Source organism: Silene latifolia, chromosome Y, assembly GCF_048544455.1.
Source record: "Silene latifolia isolate original U9 population chromosome Y, ASM4854445v1, whole genome shotgun sequence".
In the NCBI taxonomy this organism is placed as follows: Eukaryota; Viridiplantae; Streptophyta; class Magnoliopsida; order Caryophyllales; family Caryophyllaceae; genus Silene; species Silene latifolia.
The window spans coordinates 89,956,090-89,969,891 of NC_133538.1; the positions used below are offsets into that span (position 1 = coordinate 89,956,090).

A 13,802-nucleotide genomic window follows, 5' to 3' on the forward strand; every position below is an offset into this window, starting at 1 on the left:
AGAACCATTCGATCGAGTACTTTCCACAACAATTGTCCTCGATCGACCTCCAAAAATGATTCGATCGATTACTTTCTTCGGGTTCAGCGTATTTTCTTCAGATGATGACTGTTCATGAGCAGAAACTTTGATTTCCGGGTCAGATTTGTCACCTTCAGTAGGTATTTTAGGTCCTTCATAGGAAAGACCACTCCTCCGATTAATTAAATTCACCGTCTCATGATGTTTCTTATTAGGTTGGGACGGTAAATGACCCGACTGCCTTGAAGCTTGATTAGTGGCGAGTTGAGCTATTTGAGACTCAAGTGACTTTATTGATGCATCTTTTTGTTGGTCACTTTTCTGCAACTGAATTGTCAATGACTGAATCCTCGACTTCAACTTGGCCATTTTGCTTATACCACTGGAAGAAGTACCTTGTTGCGGCGGTGGAAAAGATGGAGGCTTTTGAAAGCCTTGTTGAGCTTTATGAGGTGGAACATATGGTTGTTGCTGCTGCGGTGGAGGTGTAGGATTCAATACATTTTTGACTAGTCCATCTCAAGTTAGGATGGACGCCACTTTGATTGTTGTAATAGGAGCCCCTTGCCTATATTGTTGAAAGGCAAAAACATGCTCCTTCTCCGCTAGACAGTCAACAGCAGTGTGACCGTCATTACTACTGCACCTCTTACATGAGACGGTTTCTTGTCTAGTCAACAAGTGAACCGTTTGTTGATCCCCATCGTTCTGCAAATCAAACTTGTCAAACCTGGCATTCATAGCTTCTAACTGAGCCACAACTGCAGTATCAACAGAAGAACCTATTCTAATTCCTCCTCTTGGGTTCCAATATTCAGCACAGTGGGTAGCCATCTCCTCTATGATTCCCCACCCCTTGTCATCGTCAATATTCTTTTGGAACCGACCATTTGATGCGGCATCCAAAATAGCACGGTAATCATCATACAACTCATTATAGAATTGGTTGCACAAGAACCACTGATCGAAACTGTGATAAGGAAAGGACCGCACAAGCTTCTTAAACCGACCCTATGCCTCGTACAAGTTCTCATCTGGCATTTTCTTGAAACTTGTCATCTTTCCTCTCAGCTGATTAGTTCGTTGTGGAGGAAAGTACCTTTTATAGAAGGCTAAGGCCAGGGTCTCCCAGTTAGTGATCCAGGCTGGAGTCCTATCAAGATCAGTGAGCCACTCTCGGGCTCCATCAGTCAGAGAGAAAGGAAATAAAACTTCCTTAATCTTGTCCTGCGTCACTCCCTTAGTAGCGGGAATGGTAGAACAGTAATCAGTGAAAACTTCCATGTGCTTTCACGGATCCTCCCCAACTACCCCACGATACAAATTTATTTCAACCAAATTGATATAAGATGGTCTGATATCAAACGTGCTCCCATCTTCTGTCGCTAGGTTGAAACCTTTAGGGATAGAAACAGCTGTAGGCTTAGAGTGACTCGCGATATTATGCATTTTCACCGAATTAGCAGCAGAAATAGAAGTGTTCAAGAACGGGTTCAAAAGTACTCAAGACTTCCTTTTGATTCTTTCTCAGCAATCTTTGTCTATAGCGAAAAGTCAACTCTAGTTCAGGATCAGCTTGCACTAATTCTGACCTGTTAGACCTGGGCATAAATAACACTAGAGAAAATAAATAAGAACTGTCTCAAGGAATTAAAAATTCCCTGAGACAAACACAAATAAAAACTGTAGATAAATAGGCTAATTGCCTCTGTAACACCCCGGCCCAAACCAGGTCGGGAGCGGTTACTTATGATAGCTCACCAGGCTGTGTACATGGCCCATAGATCAACACGGGTCCTTTATAGCGCATTTTGTCCTCACTCATGCGCATCCCGAGAACCTTCCCATGAGGTCACCCATCCGAAGACTACTCCCAGCCAAGCACGCTTAACTGTGGAGTTCTTTTGCATGGATGACCATAAAAGAAAGTGCACTTTGTTGATATGAGTAGTACTTCCAATCCCTTTAAGCACTAGTCATTTAAGCCTATCACTGGACCTCTTCAATTACCGTGGGGTGTTACAGTCACCCCCACTTGAAGAACGCAATGTCCTCGTTGTGCCTGGGAGCATAACCGCTAACACAGAATCGTCCCCCGCTAGGTGGGTGATCATAATAGAGTGTATAACAACTGCCTCCAGGAGCGTATAACAACTGCCTCCCATCACCACACGGTCGCAGGGTTGCTCTGATACCACTTGTAACACCCCGGCCCAAACCAGGTCGGGAGCGGTTACTTATAATAGCTCACCAGGCTGTGTACATGGCCCACAGATCAACACGGGTCCTTTATAGCGCATTTTGTCCTCACTCATGCGCATCCCGAGAACCTTCCCAGTAGGTCACTCATCCGAAGACTACTCCCAGCCAAGCACGCTTAACTGTGGAGTTCTTTTACATGGATGACCATAAAAGAAAGTGTACTTTGTTGATATGAGTAGTACTTCTAATCCCTTTAAGCACTAGTCTTTTAAGCCTATCACTAGACCTCTTCAATTACCGTGGGGTGTTACAGCCTCCCCGATAACGGCGCCAAAATTTTATACCGTCGTTTTAGTACCAAAAATAATTACCTAAGACAACTAACAGAAGCTAGTGGAAGTAGGGTCGATCTCCACAGGGAGGCTATTATATCTATATGCTAATCTAAGTCTGTCTGGTAACAAGTGGGGGTTTTAAAATGATTTCTAAACTAAGAGAGATCAAGGCGAGAGAAATTAAGCGATAAGAGAAATAAACGATGTAAACAAATAAAGAGAAATATGCTAGGAAGTCGGTTCACCACGACAGTTAAATAATCAGTCATAAATAGTTCAGACAATCTAATGTGATAAAGGTAAGGGAAAGGTCCTTCCGCTATGCTATCCACCCTAGAATACAACGAACTTAACTTCCGTCCTCGTTAGGGTAGTCTACCGTTCATAACAGGTCTGTTCATTCCAATTTTCCGATCTAGGATTGAATTTAACCAATTTAACGAGTTAAGAAGCGTGCACTCAACTAAACGATTATAATTATATTGTTAATGAAACAGTTCTCACAATTTAATCATCTAACATATTCACAACATCGTCAACTCACTACCATGGCTCCCCTAATCCTAACATAGAGAAAATCAGCTACTCATGCTATTAATGATACTAACAATAACAACGATGAATACGCTAATAAGGGACATAATGGATGAGTAATAAAGACTAGTCATAAACTAATAACAATAATAATTAAACAGAAATTAAGAACAAGGATTAAGGAGAAACAAGGAGAATTAAATTAAGAGTAAAGAGTGAAGAAGGATTACAAAGATAAGAATCCGGCAATAAGAAAACGTAGCAAATCCGGAAGGAAAACAAAGTGTCTGCTTAATGAAAATTAGGGACTGATTAAGAGTGTAAAGTATCATAAAGATGAGATGAGATAGTTTAACCTAATGACGCCTTCACCTTATATAGGGAAGCGTTTATTAACAAAAGTATAAACTAATCACAGAATAAAATCCCGTGTAAATTAGCAAAGTACTCGATCGAGGCATTTGAAACCTCTCGATCGAGTAATTCTTCAGCAAATCCTCTCGATCGAATGAAAACTGCCTTCGATCGAGAGTCTCCAGGTTATCACCCCTCGATCGAGCTCAGTAGGGACTCGATCGAACTCTAACAACCGTCAAAACCATTCGATCGACCAAAAGAACTCTCGATCGAATGGTTAGCCACTGAAAACAGCTTGAACACATTTGTTTAGCTTCTAAGAACTTCCATCACGCTTCCCGAGACACATCACTTCCGCTCTAAATCCTCCATCTTCATAAATGCATGCTAGGGGGACTGAATAAGGCACGATTTTACCACTTTGAGGTCCGTTCTTGTAAATGAGGCGAAACAAACCAAAGTAGCCTATTCGGGGTATTTTGCAATACAAAACTATAAAAACGGCATGGAAATGCGTACAATAAGAGGCTAAAAAGGCTATATAAATTGCACGTATCATACTGTATCATAGGTATCTCCTCCACGATCTTTTTTCACAATTACTGCATCTATTGAAGATGCATGCATCTTTTATGTATTCTTATTTACTGTCATATGCTACTCCGTATTTAGGTACAGCTGGAAGACGCCAAGGACTGCCAGTTCTGCTTGGATTGGACTAGCAGCACCTGGTGATGCGGGATCCTGGCAAACCAAGACTAAGGTTAGCTTTGAAGACATAAAAATGGAAACTTAGTTTCGTCAATGACTTGATGTACTGGAGTATGTTTTGGTGCTGTTAGGGATATCAATTTTGGAGCCAAGCAGATGGAAATGGACGTTTCGTGATAGAAAGAATATGTGCTAGTGTTTATAACTTGTACGCTTGGGTTCCATACGTCATTGGCGATTATAGATTTGCTGTAAACATCACAGCTACTCCATGTTATTAATATATCTTAATTCATATGCACGAAGCACGATCATCAATCCGGATATAGAAATATTTAAACTTTGTAAACGAAATTCGTGCATGCTTGCTAGGGTCTCCGATCAATTTGGGTGATGTTGAATTCGAGACTCTTAGAAATGGACCGACATTGTGGGAAATAGGTTATCCAGACCGTTCAGTTTGGAGTTCTATGTACCTACACCAAGTAGCTTGTTTGTAAATAAACTCTACACGGATAGTGATGTGAACAGGTAATGACCGGCTCTGATTCCAATCCCAGCCACTCGTAAATATACAATTTCAATACTAAAGGCGCTGTTAATTGATAAACAGGTTCAGACAGTATGGTCTCTGGGAACGGTATGCTGGGCTTTACCCTGATGAAGATCTTGTATACACCGTTGGTTCTAGCGACTATCGTAGAGACTGTTTTTTTGCCCATGGTACTAGGTAATCCCCTTTTCTAAGCCTGAATAACATCATGCATCTACGGTCTGATCATCGTCATCATCCTTAAATTTCAGGAAGGTGGACAAGGGTATATATGTACCAACGACTAGGCAGACTATTTTCTCGACGACATAATACCTTCCTCAGCCTACACTTTACGAATTGCCTTGGCGTCTGCTTCTAGGGCTGAATTGCAAGTAAGGACTTTCTATTTTATCTGCTCATTCAAATATTATTTTTGGTGTAAAAAGAGTCAGATGGGCGAATTTGATGCTAATGGGATTTGAACCAAGGTCATAAGCACCACCTCTTATGATTTTTCCAACTAAGCTAGTTGACATCTGCATCTGTTCATTCAAATCATCAAATGTGCTTAACGTTTTTTAGGCCTTCCAAATCCCCTTTTGTATTGTCGACACATGGTGCATACATCTAATCCCTTTACAACCAATTTGATTGATTTGCTTAGGTTCGATTCAACGATACGGAATTGAGCGTACCCCACTTCACAAAAAAGCTAATAGGATAAGATAATATAATTGCAAGACATGGTATTCATGGGTGATAGTTCCAAAAAGAGTCGAGTCAAGTGAGTTCTCTTAGCATCACTCATGTGTTTAATATGGGTCTTTAAGTATACTTATGATAATAAGTGATTCTCATTTATCGGGGATATGATCGTGGTGTATTTGGACTAACTTGGGATTGACAATCAAAAATGAAGTGAACAAGACCATGACCGAAATAAGCCACGAGTCAAGGGAAGTCAAGAAGGACTTTGAAGCAACAAGACAAGCATCAAGGCCGATTTTGGAAGATAACATTTAGGCAATTTGGCAGACTGCCATATAACACGGCTGTCTGCCTCGGCAGTATGCCATTCAGCCGGCAGTCTGCCGGTGTACTGGGCTCGAGATTTGTTATTCCGCTTTTTGCGTAAATTAAAGCCCATTCCGGGCTTACCCTAGAATTTCGTGCAACACTATATAAACTCCAATATTTTAGATAAAAAAGATGCTTGTTTTTACCCTTAAGCTTGTAATAATTAAGACAAGAATTCTCTCTAATTTATATTAATCTTCTTCAATTTGTGGGTTGTAACAAGATTATGGAAGGGTAAATCCTTCTTTACTTAGTGTAATTTCATTCAAAGTTCCCAAGTTTGGTATTGTAAGACTCTTAAATCTCTCTCAATTTATCTATTGTTCTTTCCTTGTGCTTAATTTCTTATGTTAAGTAATTGAATATTTGGTTTGATCACACTTGCATATTGCGTACTTGATTAATGCAAATCCTAGAGAAATGGTTTAATCTATCTAGAATTGTTTGGAGCAAACCTGTCATATGTTGATTTAGTTTAAAGGATTCATATAACAAATAGGAAAGTTTATGTCTTTTTCTCATTTGTATGGTTTAATCTTTTGAGGAATTGATCCTAGCTTCATCTTATGGTTAAAATCTTAATGCTCATGCTTAGTCTCTTTTCATGGTTTAATGACTTGTTGTCTAAGTTTGAAGGGTATATGTAGATGGTTTAATTTACATGTATCAACATCTTGAGATGGTAGTATTGGGTAGATAATTTTGAGAGAGTAAAAAGGGTCAAGCTTTACTAATTGTTGGTTACTAAGAAGGAGTTACACCAAGTTCTCTTTAATATTGAATTTTCTTGCACACCAAGTGTTTGTTATATTGACTTGTTAGAAAAGATTACAACTGTCATATACATTCATGTTACCAATCAACTCAAACCCCTTTTTTGGTCTATGTTCATCTATTGTTTATCATTGTTAATAACCATTGTGTGTTTATAAAATTGTCATTAGAGTCTTAATTAGTAGTAAAGTCTTACTTAGTATTCAATAGTTTACAATTCAAGTCTTTAATTTAAAAGTCCTTCTCTTGGGATCGACCATTACTTGCACTATATTGCTTTATCCATTAGAGTAATATAGAGTATAGTTTGGCTTATAAATTGTTAATTTGGTAGTTAATTCTAGCATTTACGATAACTAGTATTACTTTTATCAAATTTTGGCGCCGTTGCCGGGGAAGGCGACATAGCTAGAGTTTGAATTGTGACTTATGCTTGGTTGTTCCTTATTGCTTCTCTTGTTGTTAAAAGTAAGTGGTAGTTTTAATTTCTCTTGTTTACTGTGAAGGTTTTATGCCTAGTTCTCATGGGGACTTTAGCGATCAAGACTTAGACTCAAGTGCAAGAGATACTTATGATTGGTTCTTTACAAACCCCTTCTAACAAAGGGCTCAAAGGGTAGGGTCAAGTGAAGAGGAACCGGAAGTCGTATTTGATTCAAGTGAAGGGGAAACTATTAAGGTTACACCTATAAATATTCGCTTGCCTCGAACAATGGCAAACGACACTAGGACTATTAGGGAACTAAGGGCAAGAAATTATGACACACAACCTTTATGCATTGCCTACCCACCCATGGGGGCTAATGCAAACTTTTAGTTGAAGGGTTACTTTATCCATAATCTACCCAAGTTTCATGGGCATGCGGTAGATGACCTCAACCGTCATCTCTCTGAGTTCCACATGATGTGTGAGGGTGCAATACCCAATGGTGTCACGGAAGATCAATTCAAATTGAGGGCTTTTCCATTCTATTTGCTAGATGCGGTCAAGGATTGGTTATTCTACCTACCACGGGCATAATTCGCACTTGGAAAGCCATGAAGTCGGCATTTCTTGAAAAGTTTTACCCCGATTCCCGACACAACCATTCAAAGAAGGCCATCACTTCTCCGGAGCAAGAAGTGGGTGAAAGCTTATACGAATATTGGGAAAGATTCAAGAAGTTGGTTGCCCAATGTCCATAGCACGGATTGAGTGGTGACGATCTATTAGTGAACTTTTGTGATGGTCTTACTCAACAAGACCAAAGAATGGTGAATGCCGCTACAAGTGGAGGGGTTGACAACTACTCCGTGGCGGAAGCAAATGAAATTATAGAGAGGCTAGAGGCAAGCACAAGGAGCTATGGGAGAGGAAGCTGGGGGTCAAAAACTCTCAACTAAATTGAAACACCCTCCCCCTCCAACCAAAAACTTGAGAAGACCGTGGATGATCTCACCAAAATGGTCGCTCACTTGATGGGGAACAATCAAAGTGTGGTTGGAGCACAAGGATCCAATGCGGAGTGCAATTTTTGTCAAGGCTCGGTTGAGTCTTGTCCCATCATGCAAAAACAAGGGATAGGCCATGAGAATGTGAGTACCATGGGGCATGGTAACTATAATTCTAGAAATCCTACCGGGGGTGGGTACTACAAATATGATCCAAGTGAAAATACTTACAACATCGGCTCAAGAGATAATCCAAACCTTATTTGGGGAGGAGATACTTCAAAGAGTTTCCAAAATGGGCAATTCAACCATTTAAGAAACCAAAATGCACAAGTTCTAAACCCAAACTACCAAACGAACCAAAATTTTCGACAAGGGAAAGAAGGATCTTTCCAATTTGGGAATCAAGGGAACCAAGGTCCTCAAGGCAACCACAAAAATTTTCAACAAGGAGGAGGTCCCTCATCTCAGGGAGAAGATTATTTATAAACCAAGGAAATGTTGAAAATCCTTGTTAAAGGGCAAGTCGAAACAACAAGAAGATTTGACAAAATGGATGCCGATAAACTCTCAAGTGATGCAAGGGTAGATAATCTTGAAATCCAACTTGGCCAAATCTCGCAAGAGATTGCCTAGAGCAACCAAAAGAACTCTACTTCAATCCCTTCCACAACTTTCCCTCCAAGGGAAAATACAAGTGCCATGACTTTGAGAAAAGGAAGAACTCTAGATACCCCTCCCAAGAAAAAGAGAAAAGCAAAAGCTAAGGAGGATGAAGGGGAGTTGAGAGACCTTGAAGAAAAACTCGTTGTGGAAGTGAAAGATACTCCATCAAGCAAAGGTGGAGACAATGAAAGTGAGGAAACATCAAGCACGGATATTAATGGAAATGAAAGGGACACCCCCAATTAATCAATCGAAGATATTCTCAAGGAATACGCTCTAGAGGTACCTTTCCCTCATGCCCTCACACATTCTAAGAAAATAGAGCATGATGCCGACCTCTATGAGACATTTAGAAATTGTGAGGTCAATATTCCTCTATTTACTTTTTTGAAAAGTGTTACAAGGTATGCAAAGTTCCTTAAAGAACTTTGCAGGCCTAGGAGAAACTCAAAGAAAGGCACTCAAAGGGTAAGGGTGAGTGAGCACGTCTCCGCCATTTTCAAAAAGTCACTTCCTAAGAAGTGTGGCGATCCGGGGATGTTCACTATACCATGCTCTATTGGAGGTAAGAGTTTCACACATGCCATGTTAGATTTAGGTGCGTCAATTAATGTCATGCCCTACACTTTTTATGAGACCCTAGGATTACCTTCTTTGACCAGGGCCGACATTGTGATTCAATTCGCGGATCAGTCTAACATCTACCCCAAGGGAATGGTGGAGGATGTTTTGGTAGAAGTTGACCATCTCACTTTCCCGGCCGATTTCTATGTTCTCGACATGGAAGCGGACCCTAGGGCAACACCTATCTTGTTAGGGCGCCCCTTCATGAAAACTTCAAAGAAAAAAATTAATTTGTCAAATGGTAACCTTACCAAGGAATTTGGAGGGAAACATTTGATGTATAACATCTACGATGCAATGAAACATCTCAACGACTCACATTCATGCTACTTCATAAACATAAGTGAACCCATTGTCCATCAAGTGTATAATTTGGGTCAAAGGGAACCTCTTGAGGTGACCCTAACTAACAATGTAGAGCAATAAGGGTTACTTGTTGTGTTTCCAAATGATGTGCAGGATTATGTCAACAAGATAGAGGAAGAAATCACCTTTGAAGACGACCAAGAGGAATTAAGGGGAGTCGAAATCGGAGAATTTGGCAATCTGCCGGACAAATCGCAGTCTGCCATACCCTCGACAGTCTGTCAAAATCTCTGATCTGCGATTACTTGTTTTGCTTAAAGACAAATCGTAACCTTTCCAAATTCATTCCCCTCGATGCCTCATTGGAAAGGCCACTCCCCTCTACGATTAAAGCCCCCCAAAAGTGATCTCAAAGCACTACCAACTCACCTCAAATACATTTTCCTAGGAGAAGATGACACCCTACCTCTAATCATCTCCAACAAACTTCAATTTGACCAAGAGGAAAGGTTAGTGAGCATGCTCAAGAAAAATAAACGAACATTTGGGTGGAGTATTGCCGATATCAAAGGCATAAGTCCAAGCACATGCATGCACAAGATTAGGTTGGAAGGAGGAGCAAAACCCATGAGACAACCTCAACTAAGACTCAATCCACCCATGATGGAGGCGAGCACATAGTATCGAAAAGAGCGATATAGGTGTGTGGTCATGGGCCACGCCTCGGTCTGCGGATTCGGGCCGCCTACCGGTCCGTAGTCGCGGGCCACCTGCAAGTCCAGTCGATCTGTGGGCATGCAGCGGTCTTTTGAAGGCCACGCTCGGCGGCGTAAAGATGCCTTCGACCGGATCGTTTTAGATCGGTCGGTTTCGTCTCGGTAAGGGTCTCGAAACGATTAGAGATGTTTGGAGTCGCCACCAAGCATTTGTGGAATGCTTGGAACCCGTTCGAATTCCACTTTATACCTCGGTCAAATCAAAGCACAAAGCAGCGTTTTGACATAGGTACTAAAGATAAGGAAATCGTCCCTCTTTAGCATCTTATCTCTAGAATGACTCTCGTACGCCCTGGATAAGGTCGTTCACTATCCAAAGTTTCTGAGTAAGAGGTGACGGTACGTATTGGGAAGCCCTTTAATCAGACACCCAATCCCGCCCGCGTTTAGCGGCATCTACTGATCGATCTTGGTTGGTTGAATGCAAAAGTTGATAAAACGGTTTAAATGCATGAATGTGCATCCAATGATTTAAACCTAACATGTGATAGCTTTTTAAGTCGGTTGATTTAATCCACGTATCAAGTATAAGATGTCGAGTTGGATTAATGATTGATTTGCATGCAAGACGAAAATTAAACATCCATTTACCGTATTAGGTTTAGGGTGCATAACATGATCCATTTGTCTTAGTAAGGCATTTTGCAAATATGGTTTGAATAGACGAATAGTCATCTGATCCGTCCTATATCCAGGTCAACCGGAGTCGGGATCGTCCTGGACTAATGCTGGAAGGGAACAGGCCCTGTACCAGATGGCTATAAGAGGCGCGATCCAGCCGGCGGTGTAAGGGGCCTCCCTCTGGTTTTGAAAATGAGAAAGAAAAGGCCTGCTTGAGGCGCGGGTTAACCAACGGTTGTATGCTGTGTTCTTACTATTTAGAAAACGTTATAAAATGTGTTAAAAATGGGTATTTGAACCCGGTTTGATTTTGAAAGGGTCGTTTAGACCGCATTTGTTGATTTGAAGAACTAGACTCGAATAATCATCATTATTTGATAATATTCGGTGTCGGGTTCGGTTTGACAAGCTTGACATGAATAGTTTTGAAAATGATTATGGACTAATTGTTTTAAGTCCATTTTGAATGTAATTAGTCGGTACTCATCATCGTACCCGGGTTAAAATCCGGCATGGTATGTATAACCAAGGATGACTTTGTGTTGGTGACTAATATGTTTGTTAAAAAAATGTAAAGAAATGAAATAAAAGGCTTTAAAATACCTTTTAAATGTCATTAACCAAATATTATCACCGAAACACGGATTTAACCGTCATGGTATGAAGAACGAAGGGTGAAAAATGCTTTATGGTTAAAACATGTGAAGTGAAACAAAAAGGTTTCGAAAATACTTGAAATGGTAAAAACCGATTACAAATATGAAAAATGGGTTGAGGGAAATGACGAGAACAAACACGGTTGATCTCTGGTCTGGGCACCCCATTTAGGCGCGAGCCATTTGGCGACCTAAGGGGCTTCTGCCTCAGACCAAAAATCGGTTTTGGCTCGTTTATCCCATGTTTTGGTTCATGTTATGCATGTTTTAGCATGTTAAATTCATGAAACAAATGAAAACATAATAAAAGAGGATTTTTACACCCTCATACTTACATGTTTGGTTATGGCGAGTGACCGACGTAAGTGTAGCAACTTGTTTGATCGGAAAAAACTCGGTTTAAAACCGTTTTGGTAAGTAAAAAGTGTTTTAAAAGTTTAGTGATGGTGTAGTGGTCAAAGTGGTCGGACAAGTGATTTAATGCACGATGACGGTACCAAACAATGTGTAAGGCTCGTGTTTACGATCGGTAGGTCGTAAACACGCGTCGGATTGTGACTTAAGAAGTCGAGTCGAGAATTTTAAGGGAGAAAAGAGGGGGCGGACACTCGCGTAAGTCTCAAATGGGTGTTATTTGAGGGGTATTTATAGGAGAATGAGTGGTTGTGTGAGTTTTGAGCGACGTGGCCACCTGGGCTGCTCAAAGAGGCGCGAGCCACGTCGCGGGTCTTCGAGCTGTGTTGTCGCTATCACAACAAACGCAATCATGATTTGTTCTATCCTAGGTTTTGTAGTCACATGTTTGGTACTTGACCAACATGAATTCGGGAAAACTTAGCATAGAAGGCTTGAAGATATTTTGTTTTTGTGGTTGACTCGGTTTGACTCGTTGTTGGAGTCGGGATTTTGAATTTTCGAGTCGGTTTTTGGTCCGGTGTCGATTTTGACTCTAGTTAGTGTCATTGCGACCCCGTCGTCGTGCATTAAACACTCCAGGTATTTTTGAAATGTTTTGTTTTTGAAATCGTTTTAAGTTTTCCGACGTAAAGTTGTACACAAAATGTCGATCAAACGCTACGATCCCAAAACATGTTGTAGTCAGATAATCATCGGGTGTTTGTTGGAGTCGCAGCAGATACTGGGTATCTACAGAGCCCCTACTTTGACTGAGGCTTGGACAGGGCGAAAGTCAAAGTAGAGTCCCCAGGTCAATCGAAGATTACAACCTGAAGACCCAAGCGACGTCGAGGGGGCCGAAAGGATTCGGGCCAAGGACCTACTGTCGGGAAGGGCGACGCCGAGGCGACTCGAGGGTATGAGTCAAGGACCTGTCGTCGGGAACATTTTAGAGTCTGTCGACTGTCCGTGCGGGTCGTTTAAAGTCCGTTAGACTACGTACGAAGGCTCGCCAGCCATAAGAAGGAGTCATACCTGAGGCATCTTCGGATATGTCCTTGCAAGGTTGCGGATAAATGCTCGCCAGCTGCGGTGCGTATGTGAGGAGGGCTCGCCAGCCGCGGTGCATTGTAAGGCTCGCCAGCCATGGTGCGTTGTAAGGCTCGCCAGCCGAGACAAGGAAATGTACCCGAGGCATCTTTGGGATGTGTCCTTGGAAGGGTGCAGACAAAGGCTCGCCAGCCATGGTGCTTATGTGAGGAGGGCTCGCCAGCCGCGATGCGTTGTAAGGCTCGCCAGCCGAGACAAGGAAATGTACCCGAGGCATCTTCGGGATGTGTCCTTAGAAGGGTGCGGACAAAGGCTCGTCAGCCATGTTGCATATGTGAGGAGGGCTCGCCAGCCGCAATGCGTTGTAAGGCTCGCCAGCCGAGACAAGGAAATGTACCGGAGGCATCTTCGGGATCTGTCCTTGAAAGGGTGCGAACAAAGGCTCGCCACCATGGTGCGTATGTGAGGAGGGCTCGCCACCGCGATGCGTTGTAAGGCTCGCCACCGAGACAATGAAATGTACCCGAGGCATCTTCGGGATCTGTCCTTGAAAGGGTGCGGACAAAGGCTCGCCAGCCATGGTGCGTATGTGAGAAGGGCTCGCCAGCCGCGATGCGTTGTAAGGCTCGCCAGCCGTGGTGCGTTGTAAGGCTCGCCAGTCGCGATGCGTTGTAAGGCTCGCCAGCCGTGACAAGGAAATGCACCTGAGGCATCTTCGGGGTGTGTCCTT

The 13,802-nt window shown here is 42.0% G+C and overlaps 1 pseudogene; it reads left to right on the top strand.

Annotated features, from left to right (window-relative positions):
• LOC141628509 (uncharacterized) overlaps positions 1 to 13,802 on the top strand; it is a 165,275-nt pseudogene that overhangs the window by 20,245 nt on the left and 131,228 nt on the right.